The sequence below is a fragment of the Bubalus bubalis genome, chromosome 7 (assembly GCF_019923935.1).
Source record: "Bubalus bubalis isolate 160015118507 breed Murrah chromosome 7, NDDB_SH_1, whole genome shotgun sequence".
Lineage (NCBI taxonomy): Eukaryota > Metazoa > Chordata > Mammalia > Artiodactyla > Bovidae > Bubalus > Bubalus bubalis.
The window spans coordinates 89,873,857-89,890,040 of NC_059163.1; positions in this window are offsets into that span (position 1 = coordinate 89,873,857).

Genomic DNA, 16,184 nt, shown 5'->3' on the forward strand with positions numbered 1-16,184 from the left:
AGACAAAAGACTTACCCAGTGCCTGTTTAGCCTCAATCTTCTCTACTAAGGGGAGGACAGTCTGAATCACAATCCCCAGAAAAGGGAGGTACATTTTGTAACTGGTGGTTCTTAGTCTCCCTTTGGTTCCTGAGAAACTCCAATATCCACAAGGATGTTAGAAACAGGATAACCCTTCCAGTTCCCTTACATTCCTCACCAGTGACCTTCCCTGTACCTCCCTTCAATAAAGCCACTTCGGCCAACCCAGAACACAAACTCCAACAGCCTCCTCTGACCATGAACTTCCCTTTGTCCCACAACACTGGCACATTGAACTTACTGACACCAAAACTCTCTTAACTTTATATTTAGTTTATGGTGTCCCCCTCCTGTTTTTATTCTCTATTATACCAAGACTCCACAGTTCCTCATCTCAACAACTCTCACCTAGCTCATAAAATTCCAACCTCAGATCCCCTCCTTGTTGTATCATCTCCATTTCTATAATCAAGTTAATGAGCCCAGCTGGGATAAAAAAAAAGCAAACCAACTTTTGAATGAATACCACTACAATTCTATCATTTTACATCTTAAAAAGGACCATCAATATTTAATGGTAATTGTTTTTTATGTGTCTCTAATCAGCTCTCTCTCCTTTCTCTAGAATTTTAGAACTTCTTGATGCTCCTCAAATCCCCTTGCATACCTCTACTCCTGTTGTATCCTGGAGATGACATGGCCCCTCAGTTCAGAGGACAAATAAGCCATGAGCAATAAACTCTCAAATTTGATGCCCTCCTACACACAGTTAACTACCTCAAGAATCATTCTTACAACATGGTGATTTAGTAGCTAAATCGTGTCCAACTCTTGCGACCCCATGGAATGTAGTCCGCCAGGCTCCTCTGTCCATGAGATTACCCAGGCAAGAATACTGGAGTGGGTTGCCATTTCTTTCTCCAGGGGATCTTCCTGACCCAGGAATCGAACTCACGTCCCCTGCACGACAGGTGGATTCTTTACTGCCGAGCCATTAGGGAAGCCACAATTACGCTCTTGCTTTTCCTTCTGTCCAAGACTACCTTCTCATAAGGCCTACATCTCGTGTCTGCAGCAGTGAAAAGCTACAGCAGTGACCTCCAGTGGTTCATACTTCTCAGCACCCACCCTTCTCACCATGATGCTGGTCTTGGCCATGCGACATGCTGTAGCCAACGGAACAGTAGCAAACGTGATGCAAACCGAGCTTTGGGAAGAGCTTGTGCATTGAAGTTTGCCATTTCTTGCTGCTCTTGAGAAACCTGGGACCATCACTATGTGAATAACCCCAGGCTAGCCTGCTTTAAAGTAGTAAAACCCTAGGCCAGAAATACACATGGCCATCATTGCCTTATCTGATACTGAGCCAACTGCTAGACCTAAGAAGCCATCCTCAACCATTCCACCCAGGCAAGCCACCAGCAGACCTCAGAGATCATCTCAGCCAGCTCAAACCAAAACAACTGACCGGCCAACCCACCGATTTTTGAGAAATAACAAACATGTATCGTTTAAAGCCACAAAGGTTTGGGGTGATTTGTTATGGGGCAAGAGCAAATTGATCTTTGCTCCATCAGGTGTATCTTCTGACTCCTATATGTTTCAGCCTTCTCATAGGCTCTTTTTCATCAGAGTACAAACACCCTGAGGTTCTTCCTCACTTTTGCTCCCATGGACAAGCTACTTCATAACCAAACTTTTTCAAAGAGATGCCTGTTTTCTTCATTTGCTGTTCAGATCTTAACACTGAAATCTGACTTTTGCAGCCACCACTCCAATGAAACTGCTTTTAAAGTTAGCAATGAACTTGCTGATCCAATGAACACTTTTCAGTGATTATTTTACTTGACGCTGCTTTTTGTACGTATGTACGTTTACAGTATTAGGACATCTGTTTATAACAGTCTTATCCTCTTGTCCTTCTGAAAACTCCTAGTCATACTTTAGGACTCAATTCAAGTATCATTATTAACTCATTTCAGAAATTTCACAAACTCTTTTCTCTGGATTACCAGAATACACAAGTAACCTTTCACTTGTCACAGATATTATTCCATCTCTTTGTTTGCTTGTCAGCCTTACATTAGATATTTTTTTGATCCTTAAAGCACAGCATTTAACATGGAGAGGGAGGTCAGTAAGTGGTGGGGTTTTTGTTTCATTTCTTTAACAATCGAGATTCAAAATCTCCCCAACAGATATGAGAAAAATGAAATTTAATACAGATAAATGGAAGGGCCTCAATTTAGTTCAAAAACATAAATTTCCAACCATATTCTGCTAGACTCCTATTTTCATGATAGTTTAAGTGAACAAAGACTATGGAGATTATTTCAGTTTGAGCTCAAATTCATCCCAAAACATAACAGTAGACTTTTTTTAAGTAGTAAAAGCTTAGGCTAGCATAATGTAAGCATAGTACTCCACTTCAGGAGAGGCTATTATCCACTATAAAATTCCATCTGTTTACTTTCTGAAAGCCACCTTTTCCAAGAGATATCAACAGTTTAAGGGTCTGAACATCATGTAATTTGCAGAGAGGTGAAACACACAGAGGACATTTGAGACGACTAAGGGGAGACATGATGGCAGTTTTTAAAATGTGAAATGCTAGTGCATGGAGGCAGGATTAAGTACCTGTGACTTCAAAGAACAGAATTAGGACCCGTAAGAAGATACAGAAAGGGAAATGTCCTTCTGTAGAAAGAAAAATGATTTACCAACAAAAAATAGTTCAAGAATCAAATTGGCTGCCTCAAAATGAAGGGAGTGCTCCCTCATCGGGTCCGTGTCCAGTGAAGGATAACTAGCCATCTGTTGGCCTCTGTGACCCCTTCCAGGGTTGGTTTTTCACATTTGGAAGATGTTGTTGGCTTGCAATTCTGTAGTTCAGCTGTGTCACGCAATAGGTTATTTACAAGAGGGTTTTCTTGTCGGCATCGTTGTTTTTCTTCATTTTCTATTCGTCTGCTTTACTTTACCTCCCGTAGAGCTGCACTAAACCTATGTGTCTCGCACTTACTGGAGCTTCACTGCCATATCTCTTTGGAACACTATCCTCTGAAATGTTTTGAAGTTGTGCCAGCTGGGGCTGTACTCATCACTGCCACTTCCTTCTAGTGCTTTCATTCTATCTCTGCTCTTGGAACAGTCCCAGCAGAGGCAAAGCTGACTTCTTTTACAAACAAAATCAACATCATGCTCCCTCTTGATCCAACACAACAAAACAAGAGGTAGCTATAACTCCAGAGCTACTGTTTCCAATATTAGTGTCCTTGTCAGACACATTTCCTTCTCAGCGACTCTGAAAGACCCTATAACGTGGTGAATGGTTTTGAACAGCAATCTTTCTTCACTTTTGCTGTGTCTTTCAGAGAAGAAGGGAGGCAGGAGAGAACATACAGTTTGACCTAGGTAGAGTCAACAGTTATAATCTCCATGGTTCCTTCCTCAGAGGGAAAACAATGATGATAAAATTAGGGTAAGGGTAAAAACATTCATTAGACTAAGAATAAACAAGCAACCAAATGGATTGATTTTAGCTTCATTTTCTTACTATGACCTTACCCACTCCCTGTGGAAAGACTAATTCTTCATAAATGTACAGACGCTGCATCATCCTTGCAGATTTGTGACATAAAAATGTGTATGTGTGTATGTGTATGTGAGTGACTTAAACACGATAAATTAGATGAAAAAAATTTTTTTTGTACAATGCATTGTGATGATGATATCCTAGTAAGATGTCATTTGTTCTCCTTCTGTTGGGTTGGCCAAAAATTTATTCATTAGTGACTATGTTTTTCAATAAAGTTTTTGGTGAAAAGAAAAATGTCCTATCTTTGCTTCACCAAATGAACTTTTTGCCCAACTCAATAGATTTCCTTTTGACCTGTTAGGAAATCATACACAAATTATCAACAGTTCTTGAGGTTCTACTGTGAAATTGTAAGTATCCATATTATTTTAGGCTCATGCCAAGTGTGCTAAATACATCATGGCTTCTTAAAAATCAGAAGTTGTACCACGACAGCATGGAGCTCCCAAAGAACTGAAGCATAAAGATAACAGAAGATAACAGTAAACAAGACAGAAGGTACTTTTACATTTCAGGTTGAAATGTATAGACTGCAATAACCCAGAGGTTAGAAATCATATATAATTCATCTTTTGTTAATTTATTTTTAATTGAAGGATAATTGCTTTACAATATTGTGTTGGTTTCTGCCATACAACATGAATCAGCCCTAGGTAAACATATGTCCCCTCCCTCTTTTAATTCATCTTTAGACAATCAGAGCCTAGACACAGAGTAAGTCCTCAATACAGTTTTCTAGAATGTGTGTTTATTCAATTCAAAAATGGTTTGATCTTCACCACAAATTCCTTTGGCACTCATAGTTCCTACGGATTCTTAAGAGTTCTGCTTTTAAAATCTACAGTTCTGCCAAATGAGGCTATTGGTGATTCAGGGCAGAGATAGAAATAATCAAATATGCCAGAAATAATATCTAAACCATATGCAGTTATTGAAAGGATATTCAAATCGTGCAGCTGTAAAGTCTGGACTGAGTTCTTTAAGAGTCTGGGTATTAGGAAGCTATTTGAAGTTCTCACTAAGGATAAGGTGCAAGTTTTCTTTCTACAAATCACTCACAGGAAGCAACTGGTACAAAAACTTGTTGAAACTGTCTTTTAGAAACAGTTAAACATAGAAGCACATCCATAGACGCTTCCTTACAACGGAAAGAAATCACCTTCCCTGCTGCTGCTATTGATCCAAAGAACTTTTAGAAAATACTGAAACATTGATTTAAGCCTAATTACAGTAAGAAATGCCTAATGGGTCATGGACTTGGTTTCATAATACCCTGTCACACCTCGATGCAGCCCGTAACTTTCAGTGAGTAACTCTTCTTCAGATCACTCTTATTCCTCCTCATCAAGTACCTACAGTGTGTGAGGGGTCAGATCCTACCCCATCAGTTTGGTTGATCATTCATTCCTCCCTGTGTGCAATAAATATTTATTGCGAATCTTCCAGAGTAAGACATTGTACTCTGGGTTGATGTTACTGGTATATCTGAAACAAAAAACATTCTGGCCCTTAAAAAGCTACCATTTGATCCGAAGAGAAAAGCGTTGAACCATATCCTAAACAGTTAATTATTTCATTTTATGCAGATGAGTTCTGTAACACAAAAATGAGAGCTAAAACCCAAAGTACTATGTTCAGGGAATCTGTAAAGGCTTTTCTGATGCAATACTATTTTGCCTGAGAGCTAAAGTATGATGGTAGTTTGGGAATTTATTTCTGCTGTTGGGTCTGAGATAAGAAAAGGGTAACTTGTCCTGAGTCCCCCTTTAAAGATTTGAATTTCCAAGTTAGTGAAAAATGTTCTCTAATTCTTCCTAAACCCTCCTCTGATTCTAACTGGGATTTCTCCCCTTTTTATTTTGTCTTCTTTCCAAGGTGATGAAAGAAGAAGGAATGCAAAGAGAGAATTATTTCAATTCTATTTTTTAAATCTATGAACTAATAACTTCACCTTACGATAGCTAAAGATGTAAAACATGGTGATTTTAGCAGGCAGGTCAGAATAGCCATTCGAAGTCTGGCAAGTTCCCCGGAGAGCTGGTATGTAATAATACGATGACGATTCCAGTGAAAGCCTAAACTGGGAAACAAAGTTTGGGCCTCTGTGTGACCTGAGGATGGGCCTCCAGAAGAACATGAGCTGATAGTTCCGGGTTTCACATGAGACAATCTCTAGGGATGACCAGAAATAACCTAGCCCAATTTAGGGGAGAGCTGTAAGGTCCCTGTACTGCAGACAGGGAACACACAGTGAGTTGGGGGCATTAGCATTAACGCCCGTGTGCACTCACAGGCACCCCTGGCATGTGACATCTTGGGTTGCCATAGGCGAGTGAGGAACCTGCCCAGACTCCAGGCCCTGGAGGCACATTACTTGGCCTCACGCCTCTATTAGCTGTACCATCTGAGGCAAGTTCCCTTACTCCTCCAAGCCTAACTTTGTTCATCTGTAAAATGAGGATAATAATAATTGTGAGTCACAGGGTTGAGGCAGGGATTAAGGAAATCAGACACATCAGAAATTTTTACATATTTACACTTATACAAAGTTGTATGTCAAATATATCTCAACTTGTAAAAAAGGCTAAATCACTAACTGGAACTAGATTTGTCTTTACTATTAGCATTATTTTTTATTACTATCAATTTAGCCAAATTTTGCTGGACTTCTTAAAATATAAAATAAAACCTTCAAGTTTTGTATCCAGCATCTCCCGCTGCCTTGTTATTTTGACAAAACCACCAGTTTCAGGCTAAATTACAAATATTATGTCACTTTCCTGCTCAAAATTCATCAGGGTTCCTTATCAATACCTTCTTTGCAGGGCATAAAAGGCCCTTTTAAATGCCAATTTCAATTTACTTGCCTATCACTCTCTTTGAAGCAACCTTTATGCCAGCCATGTCAGCAAACAAACTTACGGTTTCCCAAATGAACTCTATAATTTCAATTTCCTTGCTCTGGCAAACGCTGCTACTCCCGCCTGTTAGGCTTCTTTTCATTCTACACTTTCCCAAACACTACAGTCCAATTTGGCAGATTTCTACTTCTCTGTCAATGGTTTGTCCATTCACCTCACTGAATGCCTACATCTCTTTGAGATTTCTAAGCATAGTTAATTATCCCCTCCTTAGCATTTTGAACCTAATAGCACCCTCTTTGGCTTCCCTGGTAGCTCAGTCAGTAAAGAATCTGCCTGCAGTGCAGGAGATCCAGGTTTGATATCTGGGTCCGGAAGATCCCCTGGAGAAGGAAATGGCAAATGTCTCCAGTATTCTTGTCTGGAAAATCTCATAGAAAGAGGAGCCAGGAGGCCCACAGTTCATGGGTCGCAAGAGTTGGACATGACTTAGTGACTAAACCACAACAACAGCACCTACTTCATCAATGTTTTAATCTTTTCTGTGTTCATCACCAGCACGAGACAGTAAAACTGTGGAATACAGAGGATCTCTTCATTGGTGTTTAATATCTATTTTTTTTCTAAATAGGTGCTTAGGTTCTTATGTAGTGATTTTTTAAATTAATTTATTTTTCAATTGAAGGATCATTGCTTTACAGAATTTTGTTGTTTTCTGTCAAACATCAACATGAATCAGCCATAGGTATACATTAATGTCATCTTATTTAAAATTAACTTGAGTGTCCTACACCCACAACTGCCTTCAAGATGATGAAATCACCTTGTTTGAATTATTTCTGGGCTTGATGCATGTCATTTTTCTCTATCAGGAATTCTAGAGTTTTTCCCTAATTTTAAGAAATTATAAATTGTGGTAATTTACAAAACTAAGATAGGCAAAAGAAAACAGAGGTCTCACTTTCAAGAATTAGATCCTGGTACAAATAAATTTTGTGTGTTATAAACTGCAAAGAATTATGAAAATGAGTGTTTATCTATCATCATCTTCCAGCAGCAGATAAGAATCTCAGGCAAGTAAAGGGGACATCTGGGAGAATAGCTCCTCTGGATCAAAAGCCAGAGGCAGACCCCCAGACTTCTTTATGTTAGAGGCCACCAGTTCCAGGAATTCCCAAATGAAGTCAAAACCTTCCCCACTTAGAGTTTGGTGCAATCAACTCTGCATTCTTTCATTCACTCAGCAAATGTTTACTGGGCACCTCCTCTGTTCAGTCTCTGTTTTAAGGCTCTGCAGATACTGCAGTAAACAAAAGAGACCAAGTTTCTGCTATTAAGAAGCTTATACTTGGGTAATTTTATGTAAGGAGGAAACATTAAGATTGAGGCACAGATTTCCCTTAAGACAATTTCTTTCCTCATACCAAAAGTGGGTCATTCTATTGAAATAAATGATCCTCCTTAACTTGCCCACTTCCCTGAGGCTCAGTGTTAAGGACTCTGCCTGTAATGCAGGAGACCCTAGGAGAGGTGGGTTCAGTCTCTGGGTTGGGCAGATCCCCTGAAGAAGGAAATGGCAATCCACTCTAGTATTCTTGTCTGACAAATCCCATGACAGAGGAGCCTGGTGGGCTACAGTTCAAGGGGTCGCAAAGAATTGGACACGCCTGAGCATGCACACACGCCTTGTCCACTTAGGTCCAGTACAATAAGATCATAAAAAGCCAGTTCTTTTTTTTTTTTTTTTTAATTTTATTTTATTTTTAAACTTTACATAACTGTATTAGATTTGCCAAATATCAAAATGAATCCGCCACAGGTTTACATGTGTTCCCCATCCTGAACCCTCCTCCCTCCTCCCTCCCCATTCCATCCCTCTGGGTCGTCCCAGTGCACCAGCCCCAAGCATCCAGTATCGTGCATCGAACCTGGACTGGCAACTCATTTCATACATGATATTTTACATGTTTCAATGCCATTCTCCCAAATCTTCCCACCCTCTCCCTCTCCCACAGAGTCCATAAGACTGTTCTATACATCAGTGTCTCTTTTGCTGTCTCGTACACAGGGTTATTGTTACCATCTTTCTAAATTCCATATATATGCGTTAGTATACTGTATTGGTGTTTTTCTTTCTGGCTTACTTCACTCTGTATAATAGGCTCCAGTTTCATCCACCTCATTAGAACTGATTCAAATGTATTCTTTTTAATGGCTGAATAATACTCCATTGTGTATATGTACCACAGCTTTCTTATCCATTCATCTGCTGATGGACATCTAGGTTGCTTCCATGTCCTGGCTATTATAAACAGTGCTGCGATGAACATTGGGGTACTCGTGTCTCTTTCCCTTCTGGTTTTCTCAGTGTGTATGCCCAGCAGTGGGATTGCTGGATCATAAGGCATGTCTATTTCCAGTTTTTTAAGGAATCTCCACACTGTTCTCCATAGTGGCTGTACTAGTTTGCATTCCCACCAACAGTGTAAGAGGGTTCCCTTTTCTCCACACCCTCTCCAGCATGTATTACTTGTAGACTTTTGGATTGCAGCCATTCTGACTGGCGTGAAATGGTACCTCATAGTGGTTTTGATTTGCATTTCTCTGATAATGAGTGATGCTGAGCATCTTTTCATGTGTTTGTTAGCCATCTGGATGTCTTCTTTGGAGAAATGTCTATTTAGTTCTTTGGCCCATTTTTTGATTGGGTCATTTATTTTTCTGGAGTTGAGCTGTAGGAGTTGCTTGTATATTCTCGAGATTAGTTGTTTGTCAGTTGCTTCATTTGCTATTATCTTCTCCCATTCTGAAGGCTGTCTTTTCACCTTGCTAATAGTTTCCTTTGATGTGCAGAAGCTTTTAAGGTTAATTAGGTCCCATTTGTTTATTTTTGCTTTTATTTCCAATATTCTGGGAGGTGGGTCATAGAGGATCCTGCTGTGATGTATGTCAGAGAGTGTTTTGCCTATGTTCTCCTCTAGGAGTTTTATAGTTTCTGGTCTTACGTTTAGATCTTTAATCCATTTTGAGTTTATTTTTGTGTATGGTGTTAGAAAGTGTTCTAGTTTCATTCTTTTACAAGTGGTTGACCAGAGTTCCCAGCACCACTTGTTAAAGAGATTGTCTTTAATCCATTGTATATTCTTGCCTCCTTTGTCGAAGATAAGGTGTCCATATGTGCGTGGATTTATCTCTGGGCTTTCTATTTTGTTCCATTGATCTATATTTCTGTCTTTGTGCCAGTACCATACTGTCTTGATAACTGTGGCTTTGTAGTAGAGCCTGAAGTCAGGTAGGTTGATTCCTCCCGTTCCATTCTTCTTTCTCAAGATCGCTTTGGCTATTCGAGGTTTTTTGTTTTTCCATACAAATTGTGAAATTATTTGTTCTAGCTCTGTGAAGAATGCTGTTGGTAGCTTGATAGGGATTGCATTGAATCTATAGATTGCTTTGGGTAGTATACTCATTTTCACTACATTGATTCTTCCAATCCATGAACATGGTATATTTCTCCATCTGTTAGTGTCCTCTTTGATTTCTTTCACCAGTGTTTTATAGTTTTCTATATATAGGTCTTTAGTTTCTTTAGGTAGATATATTCCTAAGTATTTTATTCTTTCCGTTGCAATGGTGAATGGAATTGTTTCCTTAATTTCTCTTTCTGTTTTCTCATTATTAGTGTATAGGAATGCAAGGGATTTCTGTGTGTTGATTTTATATCCTGCAACTTTACTATAGTCATTGATTAGTTCTAGTAATTTTCTGGTGGAGTCTTTAGGGTTTTCTATGTAGAGGATCATGTCATCTGCAAACAGTGAGAGCTTTACTTCTTCTTTTCCAATTTGGATTCCTTTTGTTTCTTTTTCTGCTCTGATTGCTGTGGCCAAAACTTCCAAAACTATGTTGAATAGTAATGGTGAAAGTGGGCACCCTTGTCTTGTTCCTGACTTTAGAGGAAATGCTTTCAATTTTTCACCATTGAGGATAATGTTTGCTGTGGGTTTGTCATATATAGCTTTGATTATGTTGAGGTATGTTCCTTCTATTCCTGCTTTCTGGAGAGTTTTGATCATAAATGGATGTTGAATTTTGTCAAAGGCTTTCTCTGCATCTATTGAGATAATCATATGGTTTTTATTTTTCAATTTGTTAATGTGGTGTATTACATTGATTGATTTGCGGATATTGAAGAATCCTTGCATCCCTGGGATAAAGCCCACTTGGTCATGGTGTATGATCTTTTTAATGTGTTGTTGGATTCTGAGAAATTACCATTTAAGTGTTGGAAAGTGAAGTGAACTAAGAGGCTTGGCAGAAATCCCTATTTCAGAATAACCTGGATCCTTCTATATGTTAATGAAGTTTTGAATCAAGCTCTTCCTCATCTTTTCCATGACTTATTTCTGCTCAATTTTGAAACCAGGAATTCACCACAATGCTAATCATGTCCTTAAGTTAAAAGTGGGGTATTATCCTAAAATGTTCAGTTTACGGCCATACCACCCTGAACACACCTGATCTCATCTAAAATGTTCAAATTTTAACTAGCCATCAATATCAGTATGATTTTTTTTATAAACTTATTTGGGGTATAACTTTTTTTTTAGAATGAACATAAGTAACAGTTTAAGATTGCATTTAATGTTTTTTTTTAATTACAGCTGCTTTAACTATCGTGATTTCTAAATGATACTCTAACAATGAGGTTTTTAAGATACAATTAATTTTGAAATTTTACATCTTCCTTAGCTTATTATAAAAATTCAACTATGACGTGAAAATATAAGCTTTATGGAAACCATTTATGATGGAAATTTAAGGTGAATTATGTGGAATTGAATAATGATTGTAGGAAACACATAAATATACTTAACTATTTCCTGTTACAAAAATAAAGTACATGATAATATTGGGATATAAAAACACAGTGCTGAAATTTATTTTGAATGCTATTCATTTTTTCCTATACAGTTGAGTGCAGTAATATATATGAATTCCAAGTGTTTCTATCACAGTTGTATTTTATAATGGCAACATCTACAAAATTCTATCATTTATATATGTATGTATTTTATAATGGCAATATCTACAAAATGCTATCAAAATGCTAACATCTACAAAAATGTTAACAGTTTTAGTTCAAATAATTTTACACATTCAGAAAAGCCATAAATAGAGCAATTTATCAGTCATGTGAAAGAAGCACTCTACTTTTTCCTTACATGAGAACTATTTGGTTTTATCCCAATTTAATTACTATGTTACCTAAGGACAGAAGATAAGCTCTGAAAAAGTAAAAGGAAATTAAAAGGGCAATAGAGTAATTGTGCGTCATACTCTTCTAAGAAAAATTTTTTTTCAAAAGTAAACATTTCAGGAGATCCATCTGTGAATAGATTTTAAACTAAAGAAAATGGAAAAAAAGTAAATGAAATGGATTATGAAAAATAATAAAATTTTACACATTTAATTACTCAATTGTTTTCAACAAGTTTCTGTAGACTCAAAACTTCTATTTTAGATAAGCTTAAGATTTAAACCATTTAAAAATAAGACGTGATTAATCTGTGTTTTTAATGGACTACATTAGCACTGTATTGTTTTCAGATCTGTCAAACCATAAGATAGACTGTACAAATAAAAATTAAGAATATACGCATGTATATATAAATTTTTGTGTATATTTTGTTGTTCAGTTGCTCAGTCGTGTCTGACTCTTTGTGACCCCATGGACTGCATCACGCCAGTCTTCCTTGTCCTTCACTGTCTGCCAGAGTTTGCTCAAACTCATGTCCACTGAGTCGGTGATGCCATCCAAACATTTCATCCTCTGTCGTCCCCTTCTCCTCCTGCCCTCAATCTTTCCCAACATCAGGGTCTTTCCCAGTGAGTTGGCTCTTCGCATCAGGTGGCCAAAGTATTGGAGCTTCAGCTTCAGTATCAGTCCTTCTAATGAATATTCAGGGTTGATTTCCTTTAGGATTGACTGGTTTGATCTCCTTGCTGTCCAAGAGACTCTCAAGAGTCTTCTCCAGCACCAAAATTTGAAAGCATCAATTTTTCAGTGCTTAGCCTACTTTATGGTCCAACTCTCACATCTGTACATGATTACTGGAAGAACCATAGCTTTGACTATATGGACCTTTGTCAGCAAAGCCATGTCTCTGTATCTCCTACTTAAAAACATTAGTTTATAATATATTAGTTTCAAAATAACAATGATGTTAAGCTGCTTAAGTTAAATGACTTTTTGTCTTGAGATCTGTTTGTGTTTAGAGTAAATTTCATGTGCTATTTGAAAATAATAGTAAGAGATATTAAAGTATGGTAATATTAATAACTATCTCCCCCAAATAAATATATGAATAACACTAATAGAGAAATTAATACAAGTATTAAACTAAGAAAATTCATATTTTCTTTTTGTTGTTATTGTTTAGTCATTCAGTCATCGTTCAGTCATGTCCAACTCTGCAACCCCATGGACTACAGCATGCCAGGCTTCCCTATCCTTCACTATCTACTGGAGTTTGCTCTAACTCATGTCCATTGAGCCAGTGATACCCTCCAGTCATCTTATCTATCCTCTGTTGTCCCCTTCTCCTCCTTCCCCCAGTCTTTCCCAGTATCAGGGTCTTTTGCAATTAGTTAGCTCTTTGCAGCAGGTGCCCAAAGTATTGGAGCTTCAGCATCAGTCTTTCTAATGAATATTCAAGGTTGATTTCCTTTAGGATTGACTGGTTTGATCTCCTTGTTGTCCAAGGGACTCTCAAGAGTCTTCTCCAACACCACAGTTCAAAAGCATCAGTTTTTCAGCACTCAGCTTTCTTTATGGTCCAACTCTTACAACCATACATGACTACTGGAAAAACCATAGCTCTGACTATACAGACCTTTGTCAACAAAGTGATGTCTCTGATTTTTAATACACTATCTAGATTTGTCATAGCCTTTCTTCCAAGGAGAAATATTTTCTTGGATTTGTGTTAATATCACAAGTATCACATGTAACAACAATTCTTAATTTCTCCTAGATTTGGTGGTGGTTTAGTCACTAAGTCGTGTCCAACTCTTTGGACCCCATGGCAGGCTCCTCTGTCCATGGGATTCTCCAGGCAAGAATACTGGACTGGGTTGCCATTTCCTTCTCCAGGGAATCTTCCCAACCCAGGAATTGAACCCAGGTCTCCTGCATTGCAGGCAGATTCTTTACCGACTGAGCTACAAGGGAAGATCAGATTCTTATTTATTCCTCATTATATTCCCAGGTGGTACTAGTGTTAAAGAACATGCCTGCATGCCTGCCAATGCAGAAGACAGCAGAGATGCAAGTTTGATCCCTGGGTCAGGAAGATCCCCTGGAGGAGGGCATGGCAACCCACTCCAGTACTTTTGCCTGGAGAAAAAGGTTCCTACAGAGGAGCCTGGCAGGCTACAGTCCATAGGGTCACAAAGAGTCAGACGCGACTGAAGCGACATGGTATGCATGCACATATTCATTACTGATGGCTATACTATTACATATTAAGTTAATACCAAGTTTTTTTCAGAGAAGGCAATGGCACCCCACTCCAGTACTCTTGCCTGGAAAATCCCATGGACGGAGGAGCCTGGTAGGCTGCAGTCCATGGGGTTGCTAGAGTCCGACACGACTGAGCGGCTTCACTTTCACTTTTCACTTTCATGCATTGGAGAAGGAAATGACAACCTATTACGGTGTTCTTGCCTGCAGAATCCCAGGGATGGGGGAGCCTAGTGGGCTGCCGTCTGTGGGGTCGTACAGAGTCGGACACGACTGAAGCGACTTAGCTTAGCCACCAGGTTTTTCAGAAATATGAATGGTATTGTTGTACCTTGGATTTATTTAGTTTTCTTTTAATTTGCACCTCCTAAATTTTTCTCACCTCATAAAGTTCTAAATTATATTAATATTTTATACACAATTTCACTGTATTGAAGCAGAAAAAGTTGATAAATTACTAGTCATAAGAAAAAATGTCTATAAGGAAAAGAACAAAACTAAGCATCAGGTCAGAAAAGAACAAATATAAAGGTCAGCACTTCTAGATTTAGCAAATAAAAATGCAAGACACCAAGGTAAATTTGACTTTAAAATTTGAAATAAAAACTAAACAGTTTTAGCATAAGTGTATACCATGCAATATTTGAGACATACTTATACCAGAATATTATTTTTATTGCTTATCTAAATTTTTACATTTAACTGAGTGTCTTGTATTTTTATCTGGCTAGCATAATAAAGATGAATTTATAAGCATTGATGTATCATTTATCACAGTTTCATTTGTTTTTCTTAAATAGATTTCTATGTTACAAAGTCAAAATTTCACACATTCAAGAGCTATGACTTTTTCCTGGTCAGGGAATATTGCCTCTTCTATATTTACTCAGCGTGGTTTTCCCTTTTATTTAGGGATAACCTCTTAAAAGGGATCAGTCAGCAACTTTTACATTTCTAGCATAGCAGCAAGAACACGTTAACAAACATGTCTTGAGAGTTTAACATACATGAGACAGGAGATGTGCTATTATTATCACCATTTCGCGATGAGGAAAATGAGCTAGGAGCGAGTCAACATTTAAGGCTGCACAGCGAGTCAACAGAAGTTGGAGCTGAAGCTCCAACCAGCCTGCCTGTGTCAGCCCCGAAACCATGCTGCTTTTCTCTCCCGATTAGGACAGAGGCAGTCGGATGTGCACCCCTTATCTCTGCCTCTGCAGTACTCCCACTCCCTTAAAGACGTGTTCTTTAAGGATGGCCAGATCCCATGGGACTCCAACTGAGTGCCCCACCTCTACTATATGAGGCCATAAGAGGGCATGCCTGGTGTTCCCAGACACCCCTAATATGGTCAGCATGCTATGTGGGCATAGAGAGAGAAGGATCAGAGGATTTCCCACATGCTTCCAAACCAGTTCCAAACCAGCATCCAACATTCAACTCTTTATCAGTAGACTCTGGTTTGGGAATATTTTATTCCTAAAGATAATATTGCCTCATTTTTACACTTGATACAGTTGAGTACTTGATGTTTGAAATGGTTTCCTTGTCCAAGTGTTTGTGAGGTTGAGGACAAATTTTTGAAGGTCCAAAGATTGGGCCTTGAAGGAAAACCCACAGAATCATTTTGTTTCCAAGCTCAGGAATCTCCACAACTCATCTTGTGCCAGAAATTAACCAGTGCACAATAAGGGGTCCATAGCCAGTAGCTGGAGTTGGCTCAAATGCCAATAAGTTGGAGCAAGGACATACCAGGCTTCCACTGTACTTCACACAAGACTGCCAAAGGATTAGCTGCATGTTCCTATGCCAGGCTCGCTCAGCAGGAACATGGCAAGTTGTGGACACTAATCGGTGCTCATAAGTATTTTGGGTGATATAAAAATACAACAGCAGGAAATAGGATTTCCCCTTAGAATGTGACCCATTCCTGTAAATAGAGTACATTGTATAGATTTTAATGTATGAAAAATATGAATATTGGTATGAAATTTTCAAATGTACACCACCCTTCCCTCTATGCTACAACGCTTCTACACCTGTAACAATTAAAATAAATACAGAGTAATAACACAGTTTGTACTCTCATTCCTTTTTCTCCATCTAGTAAAGTTATGGCTTTATCACATGATCACTTGCCTGAACGATGGCTTGTTTCATCTCAATATCTCTCTTACACACA